Below are 14,955 nucleotides of genomic sequence, written 5' to 3'. Positions count from 1 at the left end.
TGAGAAGGACTGAGGGACAGGTGCCAAAGCAATTAGAGAATCCAATCAGATCCCCTCTAAGTGCAATGTTTTCAGAGTTGTTAGGACTTAAGGATTGAACTAATTTCTTTAAAAGGCCATTTATGGCTCTCCATTCCCAATGTCAAGATTTTATGGGTCTTGCGTTTCTCATCCTCATTTGACTACGTTCTGGAATTATGGATTTTGTATTTGTTGGCAGTTCACCACAGATACTCCATGGGTCTTCCAAATTGGTGTGTTTTGGAAAACATCACTTTTGTTTGCTTTCCTGTCAGGACAATAGTGGCTTGATCTTGGGGGCACCAATGCAAAAATTCCATTGAGGATTAAATTATCCATTGGGTATAGATGCCCAAATGTTTTTACCCTTAAAATTATCTCTGGGTGTGTAACTCATAGTCATATGGAAGTGTGAAAGTCACTGAATGAGATTTTTCTAGACAGATGCCATCTCAGAATCTGGGTTTCCTGTGTGTTCAAGCTGGTTATTATTAAATAGTTTTTCAGTGGAGCTTTGAAAAGGGACTGTATCTCCACCAAGGAGTAGCTTATGTGTGACTAGAAGCTGGGTAGATGGAGCAGCTTCACACAGAAACATAGGTAACTTTAACTTTTTCAGAGATGATTCCTCTAAGTCTTTCAGATTAGGTTAGGCCCCCCAATTATATGTTCACATAGCATCCTGCATTTTCTCCTAGCACTTAGAGTTATAAGGGATTGTTTCTGAGGCTCTTCTTTTAGGATGTGACTGTCTACAAAGATTGCAGGTTCCCGAATGGTCAGGAACAGTATTTAGTTCTGTATGCCTGGCACATCACAAAGGATCTGGCGTATCGTAGGACTTGATATACACATTTATTGAACATTGATTGAGTAGAAGGAGCAGGGGTTTTTATTCCTCACTTACTGGGAATTTTCCATAAGTGGCTATGTTTCAATTAGGATTGAATTTGGGTGCACCGAACAGAAACCTGACTGTAGTGACTTAATCCAGGAGTTGGCAAACTTTTTTTTGTAAAGAGCCTGGACAGTAAATATTTTAGGCTCTTGCAGGCTATGCGGTCTCTGTTGCAACTACCCAGCTCTGCTGTTGTGACATGAAAGCAGCCACAGACAATGCTTAAATCAATGGGCATGGCTATGTTCAAATAAAACTTTAGGCAAACAGGCTCCAGGTTTAGCCCAAAGGCCGCAGTGTGTAGTCTCCTGGCTTAATCAAATGAGGGGGGTGTGTAATTGTCTTTAACAAAACAAGAAGTCTAGAAGTAGGCCCTGCAAGGCTGGTGCGCTGCTCAAAGGAGTCCTCCGGCTCGGAGCTTCTTCTTGCTTGTCCGTGCACCATCGTTAGCATGTGGTCTAATGGTCACAAGGTGGCCCCTGTACCTCTAGACATCAAAGGTGTGTTTCCAGGCAGGAAGGAGGTGAAAGAGCAAAGGACAAAGTGGTTTCTTCTCTCCAGATTTTGCTTCTTTGCAAAATAAACTATATCCTCCTGGATTTGCTTTCTTACTTTGGAAGGAATGTTCTGTGTTTCGATGTGTATCTATATCTTGCTGGCCAGGGTTGTGTTTCAGGGCTACTTTCAGTCGCAAGAGAGCCTGGAACTGCAAATATTTTAATTGAGCACGTTGCTGCCCAAACAAAACTGGGCTTCTGGTGCTGAGGAAGGAGGGTGACTGAGATTGCTTAAGCAACTAGCACAAGTCTACTGTGCTGTGGATTTGAAACTGTCCGCTGTCTCCCCCTTCCTCCCCAACTACTTTCTATTCAGGGTTAATTACGTTATGTATTAAGCAGAAGAGGCACTGGTTATGCACCTGTTTTGCAGATTCAGATCTCAGCTCATCTACTCACTGTCCCTGTGACTTTGGCATCAGTTTTCTCTGCTTTAAAAAGCGGGAAAAGAGTGGTGCCTACTCTGGAGTTGAGAGTAAGTTTGAGAAGGTACATGAAGCCTTTAGCACTGTGCCGGCGGGTGACAAACACTCAATCAATAGCACATGTCATCATTATTGCTACTGTGAATGTACAGATTATGTTTTTTGTCTCCACTTGCTCTTTCCATCACAGAGATATTTATTTAAAAAATACAGAAGTGGGGCCGGCGCGCTCCGCCTCAGCGGCCTGGGTTTGTGGGTTTGGATCCTGGGCGTGGACCTACACCACTTGTCAGCCATGCTGTGGAAGCGACCCATATATAAAAAGTGATGGAAAGTTGGCACAGATGTTAGCTCAGGGCTAGGCTTCCTCAAGCAAAAGAAGAGGAGGATTGGCAACAGATACTAGCTTAGAGCTAATCTTCCTCAGCAGGAAAAAAAAAAAAACAGAAGAAAATGGAAGAGAAATGAATATAAGCTTTCCAACTATTATAAAGTGTGAGGGAGGATTGGGGGTGTTCCATCTGTAGCCGTAGGCATTCCAGAAGATCCTGAGCTTTTAAAAACTGCCCTGTCCCATTAGACAGCAAAGTTTGTGATAAATAATAATAGAACAATAAAAATTCAATTCCCAAAACCTTAACTGCGGTTATACTCTCCCAGCAGCAACTGAAATTCTCAGCCTTCATGGTATATGCATAGACTATGTTTTGTTGTTTTATTTTAGGTTTTAAACATATTTAAATTGCTCTGGGCTGGTATTTCACAGGACAGGAAGTCTGGCTCTGTCAAAGGCTGCGTTGCCTCTGTGCTGTGTACACAGCAGAGAACTCATGCTTTATCTCCCTGCGCCCTGACCTGCTCTAACTGGTGTGGGTGTGGATAGAGGTGTTCTCAAGAGCAGAGGGGTGCGAAACCTTGACCCTGAGCGCTGCTTGTTGCAATATTTCTGATTTTAAATGAGTATCTTCATGGGTTTCCTTGACTCTTTCAGCCACTGTGTGAAAAGTCCTCTCTGGGCATGTTTGCATTTGCCTTACAAGAGCTAGCCAGTTTGCAGATGGAGTCCTGAGGCCACCCAGAGAATCAGGCCTACAGCTCATTAACCAAGCACCTTCGCAGGGGCTCAAGATTTACTAGGTCAAATCGTGAAAGCGGGAACCTTATTGAGAGAACACTTGGAAGGTTTATTTCTAACACCAGTCACAATACTAGAATCACCACCCAACTGTCATTTTTAAAAAGCAAAAGCTGAGCGTCAAATTAGCAGAGCCCTAGCGGAAATCTCTCCTCCAAATCCATTACACAGGAGGTGAGCTGGGTAAATACCGAGGACTCTCCCATTTAGACTCTGACCCGCACTCAGCAAGGGGAGTGATTTGTTTCCCATGTTGGTTCCATGCCCACCTTTTTGCGAACCTTTTAATTTAAAAGAGACAGTGATTAATGATGCTTTTGATCCACTGACTTTTTTTTCTTTTAAAGGGCAGCCTCTTTCTTTTCTACATAATTTGATGTTGGAAGTAAACCATGAGTATAAAAATTATATTGCTTATTTATTTCTGAGTGTGTTAGGCATCTCCTAGCCTCTTTACCCCAGCCCGAAGCTTTGATCGTTATGGTGCAGGCTGGTTCTTATCTTTTTTGTAGTGTTAGCATTCAGTGTTTGGTATGTAGCAGGGGGTTGACAAATATTTGTTAAGTGAACAAATGGGTGAATGAATTAATAAATGATACTTAATAATCAGGACTTGTGTGGAGGGCAGTTCCGAAAGTATATTTCCCTGATAATTTGTGTGATTTCTTATTCAAAAATGATGAATATTCTGTAGGCTATGTGGTTGGGCTTTGCTTTGAACCTGTGATGATCAAAATTAAGGTAGTTTACAATGGACGATCTTTCTGCTTTGGTCCCCTTGGTAGTAACATTGGTGTTTTTTGCCTGAGCAGGAGATCAGGCCACCAAACACAAAGTCATGTTAAAGTTTGTGAATATTTTCACAGTCGTCCTGGACTACTTAGTAACTCAGCTTGAGTCTACAAAGCTTGATAACCTGTCTAGCTATTCTGTGCTTCTTTTGTTGTGGACACATAGATGTCAATAACTAAGAAGGGAAAAATATTGTGTTAATCACAGCATTACATCAGATCTTAGCAAATGTAGATTCTGGTCCAATTCTTTCAGAAATAAAAGTCTTTTAGGGGGGAGGCTTTACTATTTCGCTCAATTTTATTTTCCTCTTTAAATACTTAAAAGTGCAAGAATTGGTCTTAGTTCTAGATTACAGAACTGGAAACTAAAGTTTAAAAGAAAACAGAAAACTAAGATTTTTTTAATAGTGTGTTTTATATTGTATTGAAGACTTAGTGATAATTTACAAAAAGTGGCATCATTTATATAGATTTACTAAATATAGAATACAGTCTAAAACTTAATGTGCTATAAGATAATTACTTTGACTATGTGGCAGCTTTGCAAGGGACCCATGTTGCTAGGTATAAATGATAGGTTGTGTAACTCGCTACCTTCTTATCTTGAACTATATTATCAGGGGCTCTTTCTGTTTTACCTTAACGTGCCCAGGGAACTCCTGTGTAGCTTAAAAGGACACTCAAATGAAGAAAATGCAGTTAGTGGTTTAGCGAATTCCAAACTTTATTAGCAGTTTGTGTTTAGGAGAAGGGCAGGTAGTGTATGGTGGAAACCTCATGACACCGAGAGTTGATGTACCTCAACTCTAATCCAGGGCAAGACCTGGTGGAGAGCTGGTTGCACTGGATCCTCTTAAAGGTCCTTTCCCACCTCCAGCAGGTCTGTGACCACCTGGAAATTGTCACGATGCCACACCTCCAGTGCGGCACCTCCAGTGCCCATAGCTGCCCACTTCACTCCTTCTCTATGATGCGTTTCTGCCCTGTGAGGGGCAGATTTCATTTAAAATTTAAGGTGACCCAGAGAAGCTACTCAGTGTCAGCTTCCTACATTAAGGTGCATTCTTGCTTATATTTTCAGTGTAGAAATAAAAGAAATCAACTGAGTCGTACATTTTGATTCTTGAGACTTTTTCCATGCCCAAATCTTGTGTCATCTTTTAATTATTTTTGCCTTTGTTTGTGCTCTCTTACTATTCACTTTCCTTTGAGTTTCAGTCTTATTTTCACCCCAAATTGTGGGTTAAAAAAAGTAGCCCAAATATGATATGGGAATAATTAAATTAGTTAACATTACATATAGTATTTAAGAATGTATGAATGCTTAACAGACTTTATCCAAAAGTGTAAAACACAAACAGTGTATAGTAGTTGACAAAAATGAACCATCACATAAATTCTTGGACAAAATATGGCCAAAATGGCCCTCTGCTTAAAATAGTAACAACAAACAGCATGGTGAGCCAGTTGCTTCTCTGCATCCCTTTCCCTTTCTCTAAATGTTAGCAAGTATCCCCAGTTGTTCCCTGCTGCTCCTTCCTGCCCTTGCCCTCCGCCTTCCCTACCTAATTGGGTGGCGTCCTGAACTTCAGCAGGACTCCCTGCCCCTCCACTCCCCCTCACCGTGGCTTGCCTGTGAAGGGATCCAGCTTCACTTGTCCTGAGGGGCTTGGACGTAGCTAGCAGGCTGAGTCCGTATAGCAAAGCACTCCTTGTGGTGCGTGTCGGCTAATATGTGGTCCCAAGTGATAGATGCCATCTCATATATAGACATTTCATTGATTTGTAGACGTTTTTGTTTTATCACAAACTTATTTCTGTTAGTTTTTCTTCTTAGCATTGTTCATCCACAAACCATCTAGTCCATCTTTAGAAACTTGGCAGTTGACAGGAGTCAGCCCCTTTTTCCAGATGCCGTGGGGTTTAGTTTTCTTCCAACATAAGGGTAGATATTGAGAAAAATAATAGGAGTAATAGCAGGTAACATTTGTGGAGCGTTTGGTGTGTGCCAGGAGCCATTCTGAATCCTTTATGTATATCTTCTCTTTTAGTCCTCATAACAACTTTATAAAGACGTACTGCTGTTGACCCCATTTTATAGATAATAAAACTAAGACACAGACAGGTGAAGTAACCTCAGAAGGTCACACAGTGGTGTATCTGGGCCTTAAGCCTGGGCTCTCCTGGTATCTACTGGAAGGCTTTGAATGACATGTTTACACCCTCATGGGGCATTCCATTCTTAGAGCTGTTGCTGGGAAGGTTTCTCTGTGGTCCAAATCCACTTTGTGAATGTTATCAGTGATAGTTCTGGACAAAGAATCATTTAAGTTAAAAAAAATAAGTTCCCAGACCGGAAGTCTAATCAGAGCTTTCCCTTTTTCTCCATTCCCCTTCTACATCCTTCCAGTTGCCCAGCTCTGTTTATTTAACCTCTGAAGTCTCTCTCCTGCTGTCTGTTCTTCTTGCCATTGCCTTCCCAACGTAGAATGAAGGCTTGGCTCCTTACCATAGCCTTCAAGGCGCTTCATACTCTAGCCCCATTCTGTCTGTCTTCTATCCCTCTAGCCTGGCCTTCCATAGAATGACCGGTGCCTCTTGTGGGGCTGGCCCTCTTTTAGGAGTTAAGGATAGACATGGGAGTGATAGATTCCAACTTGGTCCCTCGCCTTGGGGAGCTTACATCAGACCACTTATTATACCCTGTTTTTGCCCTGATCTTGAACTTGTGCAGTTCATGTTATTGCTTCCTTCAGCTTTCGATGCCAATCCTCTTCTTTTCTTTTTTTTTTCCCCTCTCCCCTAGCTATTAACATCCTACTCATCCTTCAAGGCTTGGCTCAGATATCACTTCTATGAAGCCTTTTCAATTTAACCCAGTCTGTGTGACTCACTTCTTTGTCTGGGCTCCCACAAGTGTGTTTGTATTTCATTATAACCTTTGTTCAAGTCTGCTCTGTGTTTTATTGTGTTCTTTTCAGAATTTGAAAGCCACAAATTCTTGCCTGAAGGTAAGAACCTATGTAGCTTATTTTTGTATGCCCTAGAGCACACTAGCTAGATAGTAGGTGCTCTACAGATATTATTAAGCACAGCAATAATAATTGTCATTTTGTTGAGGGCCTACTGTGCATCAAGACAGCTAGATATTTTGTGTTTATTGTCAAGTTTGCAACTGCCAACTAGTTTGCTCTGGCTCCTGGAAGTCCAGATTAAGAATCTACCTCTCTTTAATAAATACACATATGGCTCAATTTCTTCAATCTTTCCACATCCTGGAAACTTCCTCTTTTTACTCACATCCTCTTTTTACCCATTCTTTATTTTTTTAATATCTTCAAAACTGTGCTGCAAAAAACTGGAAAGAAGATTCCTGATTTGCAGATTTGGACACTGGTCTTTTTTTTAATAACCGTTGGCCAAAATTTCATGTTGCATTTAGGAGCAGCCATATGTAACATATAGGAACACCCTGTCACATATTCTGAATTATCCTGAACGTGAATTCATTAAGCTCAGCTTCCTCCTGTGAACGAGGGTCAGGCAAGGATCTCCCCATCATATTAGTTGAGTTTTTTGGTTGCAAGCAACAGAGATTACCTCTGGCCAACTTAAAGGGAAAGGCTTTATTGGAGGAACAGCCACTAGTTCACAGAATGGACGGCAGTTTGGGCAAGGCTAGCAAGCAGGACAGGTCCAGTATATGGGCAGCTCGAATGAACTGGCCACTTCGTCAGTGTCACTGCTGAAATAAATGCTCCCCAAACATTTTTCTGTCCTCACATCAATCTGCTTAGATGAATCAGAGGGGCCTGGTTTGTGTCACATGTCTACTCCCTGGCTATGAGAGGGCAGGGGACCTTGATGGAGGAGTCCCACCCTGCTTGCAACAACTGGGGAGAAGGGTAATTCCCCAAAAGGAAATGGAAGTGAGACTAGATTCTGGATAATCCCCCAAATGCAACACAAATACCAGCTACTCCTGAATTCTAATGAATAGTAGAGTTTAGTGAAGAGAGGTGCAGAGTTTTGCTCTTTAAAAAAAGTCCCACTTTTGTAGCTTTAGACTTTCTTTCTGACCAGGATCGTAGCTCTTGTCATTGGTGGTATCAGGAAACCTTCCAGCTTTGCATCATAGCAAGTTTGTTGAGCCTGCCTTTATCTTCTATGGCTTCATGTAGTATTTAAGTCACTGTGAAAGATGTAATAACATACCCAGACCTGTAACTAGCTTACTACCGAAGACCTTTCTCTAGCAAGTCCTAATAAAACCCAAGCTCTAAAAACCCATCATCAAATAATAAAAGAGAAATAGAGTAAATGCACAATTCATGAGATTAATATAGAGCAGGAAGACAATCTTTTTTTCCCTAATAATCTTTACTTTTATTTCCTACTTTATGGGGGTGCTGTTTAATTTCATGTTCATTTACTTTAATTACTTCTCGCATGTAGTTTGCAGGGCAGTTTGCCATTTTCCAACATCTAAAAGATGGCTTACTTGAGTTTCGTTTCAGACCCTGTTAGAATTAATATATAATAAAACCCAATGTGTATATTTCTCATTTTTCACCTCAAAGGATTATTCATCATAATAGAATCAGTTTTCCCAGGGAGATTTTATCAGACTTACAAGTCAAATTAGTCGAATGCATTTCTTCTGCTAATAAACAGGGAACCTTTACTCTGGAAGCATCTCTACACTGAATTCCAATAATTCAACGCTTCCTTGCCTCGAGAGATCAACCTGTAAACCATCCAGGAATAAAAACATAAATTTATTAGCCTAAAAGGAGATTGTTAAGATGGGAGAATTTAAGAGGATAAAAGTGAAGAAAAGTCATGAAATCAAAATATAAATATTCAATATATGTTAGATTAAAATTAAAAAAAAAAAAACAATTTTAGAGGGATAGGCTTAATTCTCCCCTACTCCAAGCAAAGCATTTTTGGGGACAAATTTTTACGTGTTTTTGGTTGCATTTATTTGTGTGTTGCACGTGAGGACAATGCAAGATGGGTAAGGGGCTATTATAGTCTTACCTAAAAGAGTTGTGTGTTTCTAATTTAAAAGATAATCGCAGTTGTGGTAGGATCAGGCCACGGTGGATGGTGACTGGTTTGATCACGGCCTCCATTTTGATTTGCTTCATGATTTGTAGGTCCAAGGTTAATTGTGGGAAGATTTTGGCCGTGAAACTATGACAAGCCCTTACACGGATGGAAAGGGGGTGTAGTTTCTTTCAAGTGCATTTATTAGGGGCAGTGTGATCACTGACTCACTGGTTCTTGAGGTGAGTTAGTTCTAAATCCTCCTTTAAGTTTAATCCAAGTTGCTGTGACCTTCTCAAGCTTCTTGCACACAAGTATTTCAGATGTTGAGATGCTAGACATTTTGTCTAGTTCATAACTGAGAAACGCTGTCTTCTCTCTCTAAGATACGGCCAATTTGACCCTACAGAAGAGATACAAACGTGGATTTCGTTTTACTCCATAGATAAGATCTGCCGTAGTGAAAGATGCAGGTGAATAGATTGCTTAGGAACTGTGGGAACCCAATGGATAAATGACAAGAGAGAAATTTTTCAGGGCTAATGGTAAAGCCCTCTTCAGTGTGTAGTTGAAATTCACCTTCTCTAGTCTTTTTGCACAAGATTGAGAATAAAAATTGTTATGATTGATGAAGCATTCAGTGTATATCTAACTGTAAGTCGGACTAGAGGGACTTTTAAATCACCCAAATGAAAGATTGCATTATCATGAACATTAATATGTAACAGTTAAGTGTGTCATTGCTTATCATAAGTCCTAGCATTCAAAAGGCTCGATGAGGCCAGCCAACCAAAAAGAAAAAACTTTTTAGCAAACGCTGGTCCACAAAACCTCTGTGATTGAGGCCAGCCCAGTGGTCATGACTCTTAATGGTTCTTTATTTTGGTGTTCCCAACCCATCTGTAGATTTTAGTCACACCATGGGGGCTTAAAGATTTCCCCCCCAGATGTTATTGGGAAGAGAATGTTAGGGTTGAAACCAGGGGGAAGAATTTATTCCCAGTGAGAAGAGGAAGTTAGAGAGGAGGGAAAATAGAAAACAGTAACTTATTAAGGGCATGGAGGTTAGGTTAGTTGAATGTTTAGAAAATTTTTTATTTCTTATAGATTTGTTGCCATTTACCTAGTTGATAAATTATCAACTGCTAGAAAACCATTTCAAGAGGGTAGAAATTGGATCGTTCTTATCTTTTTTTTTTTTTTTTTTTTTTTTTTTTTTGTGAGGAGATCAGCCCTGTGCTAACATCCCCCAATCCTCCTCTTTTTTTGCTGAGGAAGACGGCCCTGGGCTAACATCCGTGCCCATCTTCCTCCACTTTATATGGGACGCCGCCCAGCATGGCTTGCCAAGCAGTGCGTCGGTGCGCGCCCGGGATCCGAACCAGCGAACCCCGGGCCGCCGCAGCGGAGCGCGCGCACCCAACCGCTTGCGCCACCGGGCCGGCCCCACGTTCTTATCTTTTTTATCTTTTGAAAAGTAATGTCTTTTCCTCCAAATTATATAAGGAGTACATGTTTATAGCAGAAAATTTGAACTATGAACAAACACCTTTTAAAAATTAAAATTACCTCTGTTCTCAACACACAAGAGAAATTTAATAAATGGAAGGGGTATCTTTACGTGTATAATGTATGAAAATATGTGAATGTTAATGTTACATATATCTATATTTTTCAGCGAACACATACTTTTCTCTGTCTTTTTTCATTTAACATGTTTATTATGTAAGCGTATGTCCCTAGACGCTCTCTTTATCTTTCTATCTACCATAACATCAAGCCCAGCACCATTTTAGTGGGATGAATTCATCAATATTTTTAAAAATTGTAACAAGTGCATCACATCAGAATTAAATCTTTGAGTTATTTATAGAGGGAAGAGAGATGGGAAAACCAGGGAATGAGCATGTATTGAGTACCTAGTGCATGCCTAGGACTATGCTAGACACTTCACAGTCATTTTGAATTTATTATCATTCAGTACTGAAGATGATGATAATTAACAATTATGGAGCAATCACTATGTACTAGGTGAGAACTTTGACGTGTATCATCTCATTTAACTCTCACCAAAACCCAAAAAGATCAGATACTTTTATTATTTCCATATTATAGATGGGAAACCTAAGGCTCAGGGAGGTCAAGCTAGTAACTCAAGATCACACAGCCAGGAATTATAAAGCCAGGCTGGCTAATGGTTTTTAGCTACCCTAAGCTGCATGCCACCTTGGCATGCCCCGTTCCCCACACCAGGGTATATGCTGCATGTATTCACTGCACTAACCTGCCTCCCAATATTTCCAAGCTATTTTTTTCTAACCTATGCTTCCTTTTTACAACTTCCCCGGAAGCTTTTCTTTTTTTGTGAGGAGGACTAGCCCTGTGCTAACATCCGATGCCAATCCTCCCCTTTTTTTTCTTGAGGAAGAGTGGCCCTGGGCTAACATCCGTGCCCATCTTCCTCCACTTTACATGGGACGCCGCCGCAGCGTGGCTTACCAAGTGGTGCGTCGGTGCGCGCCCGGGATCCGAACCTGCGAACCCCGGGCCACCGCAGCAGAGTGCACGCACTTAACCGCTTGCGCCACTGGGCCGGCCCCCCGGAAGCTTATTTTGACCTTTCTTTTCCTTCTGTGTTAAAACATCGGGGGAATCAGTGAGCACTATGTGTGGCCAGTCTTATCCCCTTCCATCCAGGGCATGGAGACAAACAGCAAGGAGGTGACACCTTTGCCTGCTCAGATGGTGACTTCCATGTGGATGCTGCTGTCACCTCCCAGGGAGCATCCACAGTCACTGCAGGGTGAGCCGAAGAATCTGTGCTTCAGTTACCGCTGCAGAGTCCGCACACCAAGGCACAGCTCACGTGACTGTGTGTGGCCTGTGTGCTGAGCTCAGGCTTCTGCCATTTTGTCTTAGAACAAGAAATGTTTGCCACTCAGTTGGGATTGTCCACGTGTTGCATCGAGGCCATGCATGTAACCATTTCCCCACTGGGTGACCAAGTTTTCTCTAACAGCGGTTGGCCTAGGACATCTTGTTTTACCTCTCTCTGCTTCTGTCTCTTCTCCTCAAAAATTGGGATAATCATCGTACCTACCATCGGAGTTGTTGGAAGGCTGGGTGAGGGTAGCATAAGTAAAGCGCTTTAGTAGAAGCCTTGCACAGAGTTGGCATGCAGTGGGTATGAGGTGGTGGTGTTTTTCTTCAGGTATCCTCTAAGGACTGAGAATCATTTTCTTCAGTGACAGTCTCTTGAGTGACAAGGGAACCATCTTAGATACCAGGAGAATTGACTAATTACACTTTGATTAGTCTAGTTCCCTTAAGGAAGTGATTTTTCTCTTGTGATTTAGGGATATCCTGGGATTTAGGGTATATCAATTAGCGTGTGTTCACTTATTAGTAACAGAACACCTCACTAACAGTGGCTGAAAACATAAGGATATTTATCATTTACTTGCCCAGAAGTCTGAAGGTAGGCAGTCCCAAGATTGGTTCAGCACCTGAATAATATCTGATTGCTGGGTTGGCATATCTGTGATTCATTTCACTTTTCCCTCATGGCCACAAGATGGCTGCTAAAGCTCCAGCCATCACCTTTCTACATAGTCGAATTTAAAGGCACAAAGTCATGGAAGGGGGCAACTCAGTGAGAGAGAGAGAGATCTCTCTTTGTGTCCTTTTCCTCTAATCAAGGAGGCAAAATATTTTTAAGCACTTCTTCTTTATATCTTTTAGCCAGAACTAAATTAGATTTCTATCTCTAACTGCATAAGAGCAGGGAAGAGGAACATCTCATTTTTTTCAGCTTAGAGAGGAGGAGGAAGGAGGGAAGAAGTTGGGATTGATTGTTGAATAGCCATCCAGCACTGTCTCTATATGGAGTAACACTTCATACTTGACCAGCTAAAATCTAGACTGTGCTTAGCAAAGGTTATGAATGTGACTATTTTCAGTTTTATTTAGAATGACAGTGCATTTTTGGATTCCACATTATTGCTAAAGCTGAAATTTCTTGGTATCGAGAGAGGGCGGATAACTCAAACACTCTTTGTTTACTTTCTTCATCATCAGGCTTTATCCCATCGCAAGCTCTCTGTGTATCACCCAAGAAATATTTTGTAGATGGCTCAGCTTTCTGCTCTAAGCCATAGCTCTGGATGTTTCACACCCTGCTCATGGTGTTGGGTATGACTGCCCTCCCCCACAAAATGATCTTTGCTCCTGTATTTGCCCATTGTGAAAGAGCATCCTGACAGCTGTGATGTATTTAGAATGTCATGGGGCTGGTTTTACAGTTACTTTGTTACATCACTACTAATCTTTCTCCCTAAGCTGAAAAATTCGTCCCACTTTGAGCTATAGGGAAAAGTGCCACCTGAATGTGTGTAGTTTGCAGTTTTCAGGAGAGGGACAAAATGGAGCAATGTTACTGTTTCAGAAACGTTTCCTAATGTCACTCTCGTTCCAAACGGTGTGAGTTATTTGAGTTGGTAGAGCAGAGCACTTTCTCTAGCTGATGTCTCCGAAGATCCAGTTTACAGGCAATGTGTTGGGAAGAGAGTAGCAAGTACATTTTTTCAACAGTGAAAAAAATTATTTTGCAACTAGCTTCTTAAAGAATGCTCTTGGGTCTAGTCCACAAGCATAAATCTACAATTATAATCAAAACTGCGATTAGAATTTATATAAAAATTAGATGAAAATTTTTATAAAAATTAGAAGAAAAGATTTAGAGTAAGAATGGAATTTTTAAAAAGTCACTACCAAAACCGCTAAATTTTAGAGAGCTTATTGATTTCCAATGAGAAGAAAATAAAATTTTTAATTAAAGAATTAATATATAGAATCTCGAACTGGGAACCAAATACTCATCTGCTGAAGATTGGATTCTCATGAATGTGGAAATTTTGTGACACTTCTAAAACTGCACAGTCCAAGACATAGTAGCCACTAGATGTGTTGCTATTTCAATTTGTTAATTAAAATGACATAAATTGAATAATAAAGTCTCTCAGTTGCATTAGCTGTATTTCAAGTGCTCAGTAGCCTTAGATGGCCAGTGTAGGTCTGGAACATTTCCGTCTTCACAGAAGTCCTATTGGGGAGCAGTTCTCTAGAAGAGTAGTTCTCAAGCAGGAGCAATTTTGCCCACCAGGGAGCATGTGGCAACATCTGGAGATATTTTTGGTGGTCACAGCTGGGGTGGTGGTGTTGCTACTGGCATCTGGGAATGCTGTTAAACAGCCTACAGTGCACAGGAGAGCTCCCACAATGAAGAGTTACTGGCCCGGAATGTCAGTAGTGCTGAGATTGAGAAACTGTACTCGCCCAGAGCGTGGACCCCTGTGGCCCCCAGCTCCTCAGCTGGAGTTTTAAAGCAGCTCCCACTACCAAGATTTCATGTAGTCTGTGTTTTGGGTATAATATTGGTGCGAAGTAGGGTGAAAACTTGAGGTTAAGTCTAGAAAAGACTTGTCCCAAGTCCTATGGCCCTAGTTAGAGGTAAGGGACGACCCACTGAGCTCCATGGGGAGTCCAGCTGACACCAGTGCAGCTGAGGCTGGAGAAATAAGGGGGCCATGCTGTTGGTTCCCCTCCCTCTTCTGCCTTCTCCCCTCCTCACTGTCCCTCTCTCTGCAAACTGAGTGGAGACAACCATCTAAATCATAATGTCTTGGAGTGGGGTGGATTGTCGTTCCACTCCAGGCCAGCATCATTAGCCAGGACATCAGCGTGAGTACCCAAGGCTCATAATGACCGTTGTTCTTGGTAGCACGTGGATGCCAGTATGACATACCAAGAATCAGGTGTCCCAGCCAGAGCTGCGTTCGGATCTGGGCTCCACCACTTAGCTGCTGTGTGTGCAAGAGTAGGTTACTTAACTTCTCTGAGCCTCAGTTTCCTCATTTATAAAATGGAAGTAGTAACAGTATACATCTTATTGGGTTATTTTAAAGATTAAATGAGAAAATGCATGTAAAGTAATTAGTACAGTCTCTCGCATATTAAGAATAAAGCCATTGGTAGCTTCTATTATCGTCGTGTTGTTATTGTTTGTGTTACTACC

At 41.4% G+C, this 14,955-nt stretch overlaps 1 protein-coding gene across 12 annotated transcripts in view; it reads left to right on the top strand.

The window, feature by feature from the left end:
* FOXP1 (forkhead box P1) overlaps positions 1-14,955 on the top strand; it is a 575,925-nt gene that overhangs the window by 287,983 nt on the left and 272,987 nt on the right. The gene's annotated exons all lie outside the window — the stretch shown is intronic.

The sequence above is a fragment of the Diceros bicornis genome, chromosome 2 (genome assembly GCF_020826845.1).
Source record: "Diceros bicornis minor isolate mBicDic1 chromosome 2, mDicBic1.mat.cur, whole genome shotgun sequence".
NCBI lineage: Eukaryota > Metazoa > Chordata > Mammalia > Perissodactyla > Rhinocerotidae > Diceros > Diceros bicornis.
This window is presented reverse-complemented; position numbering and strand designations above follow the sequence as displayed.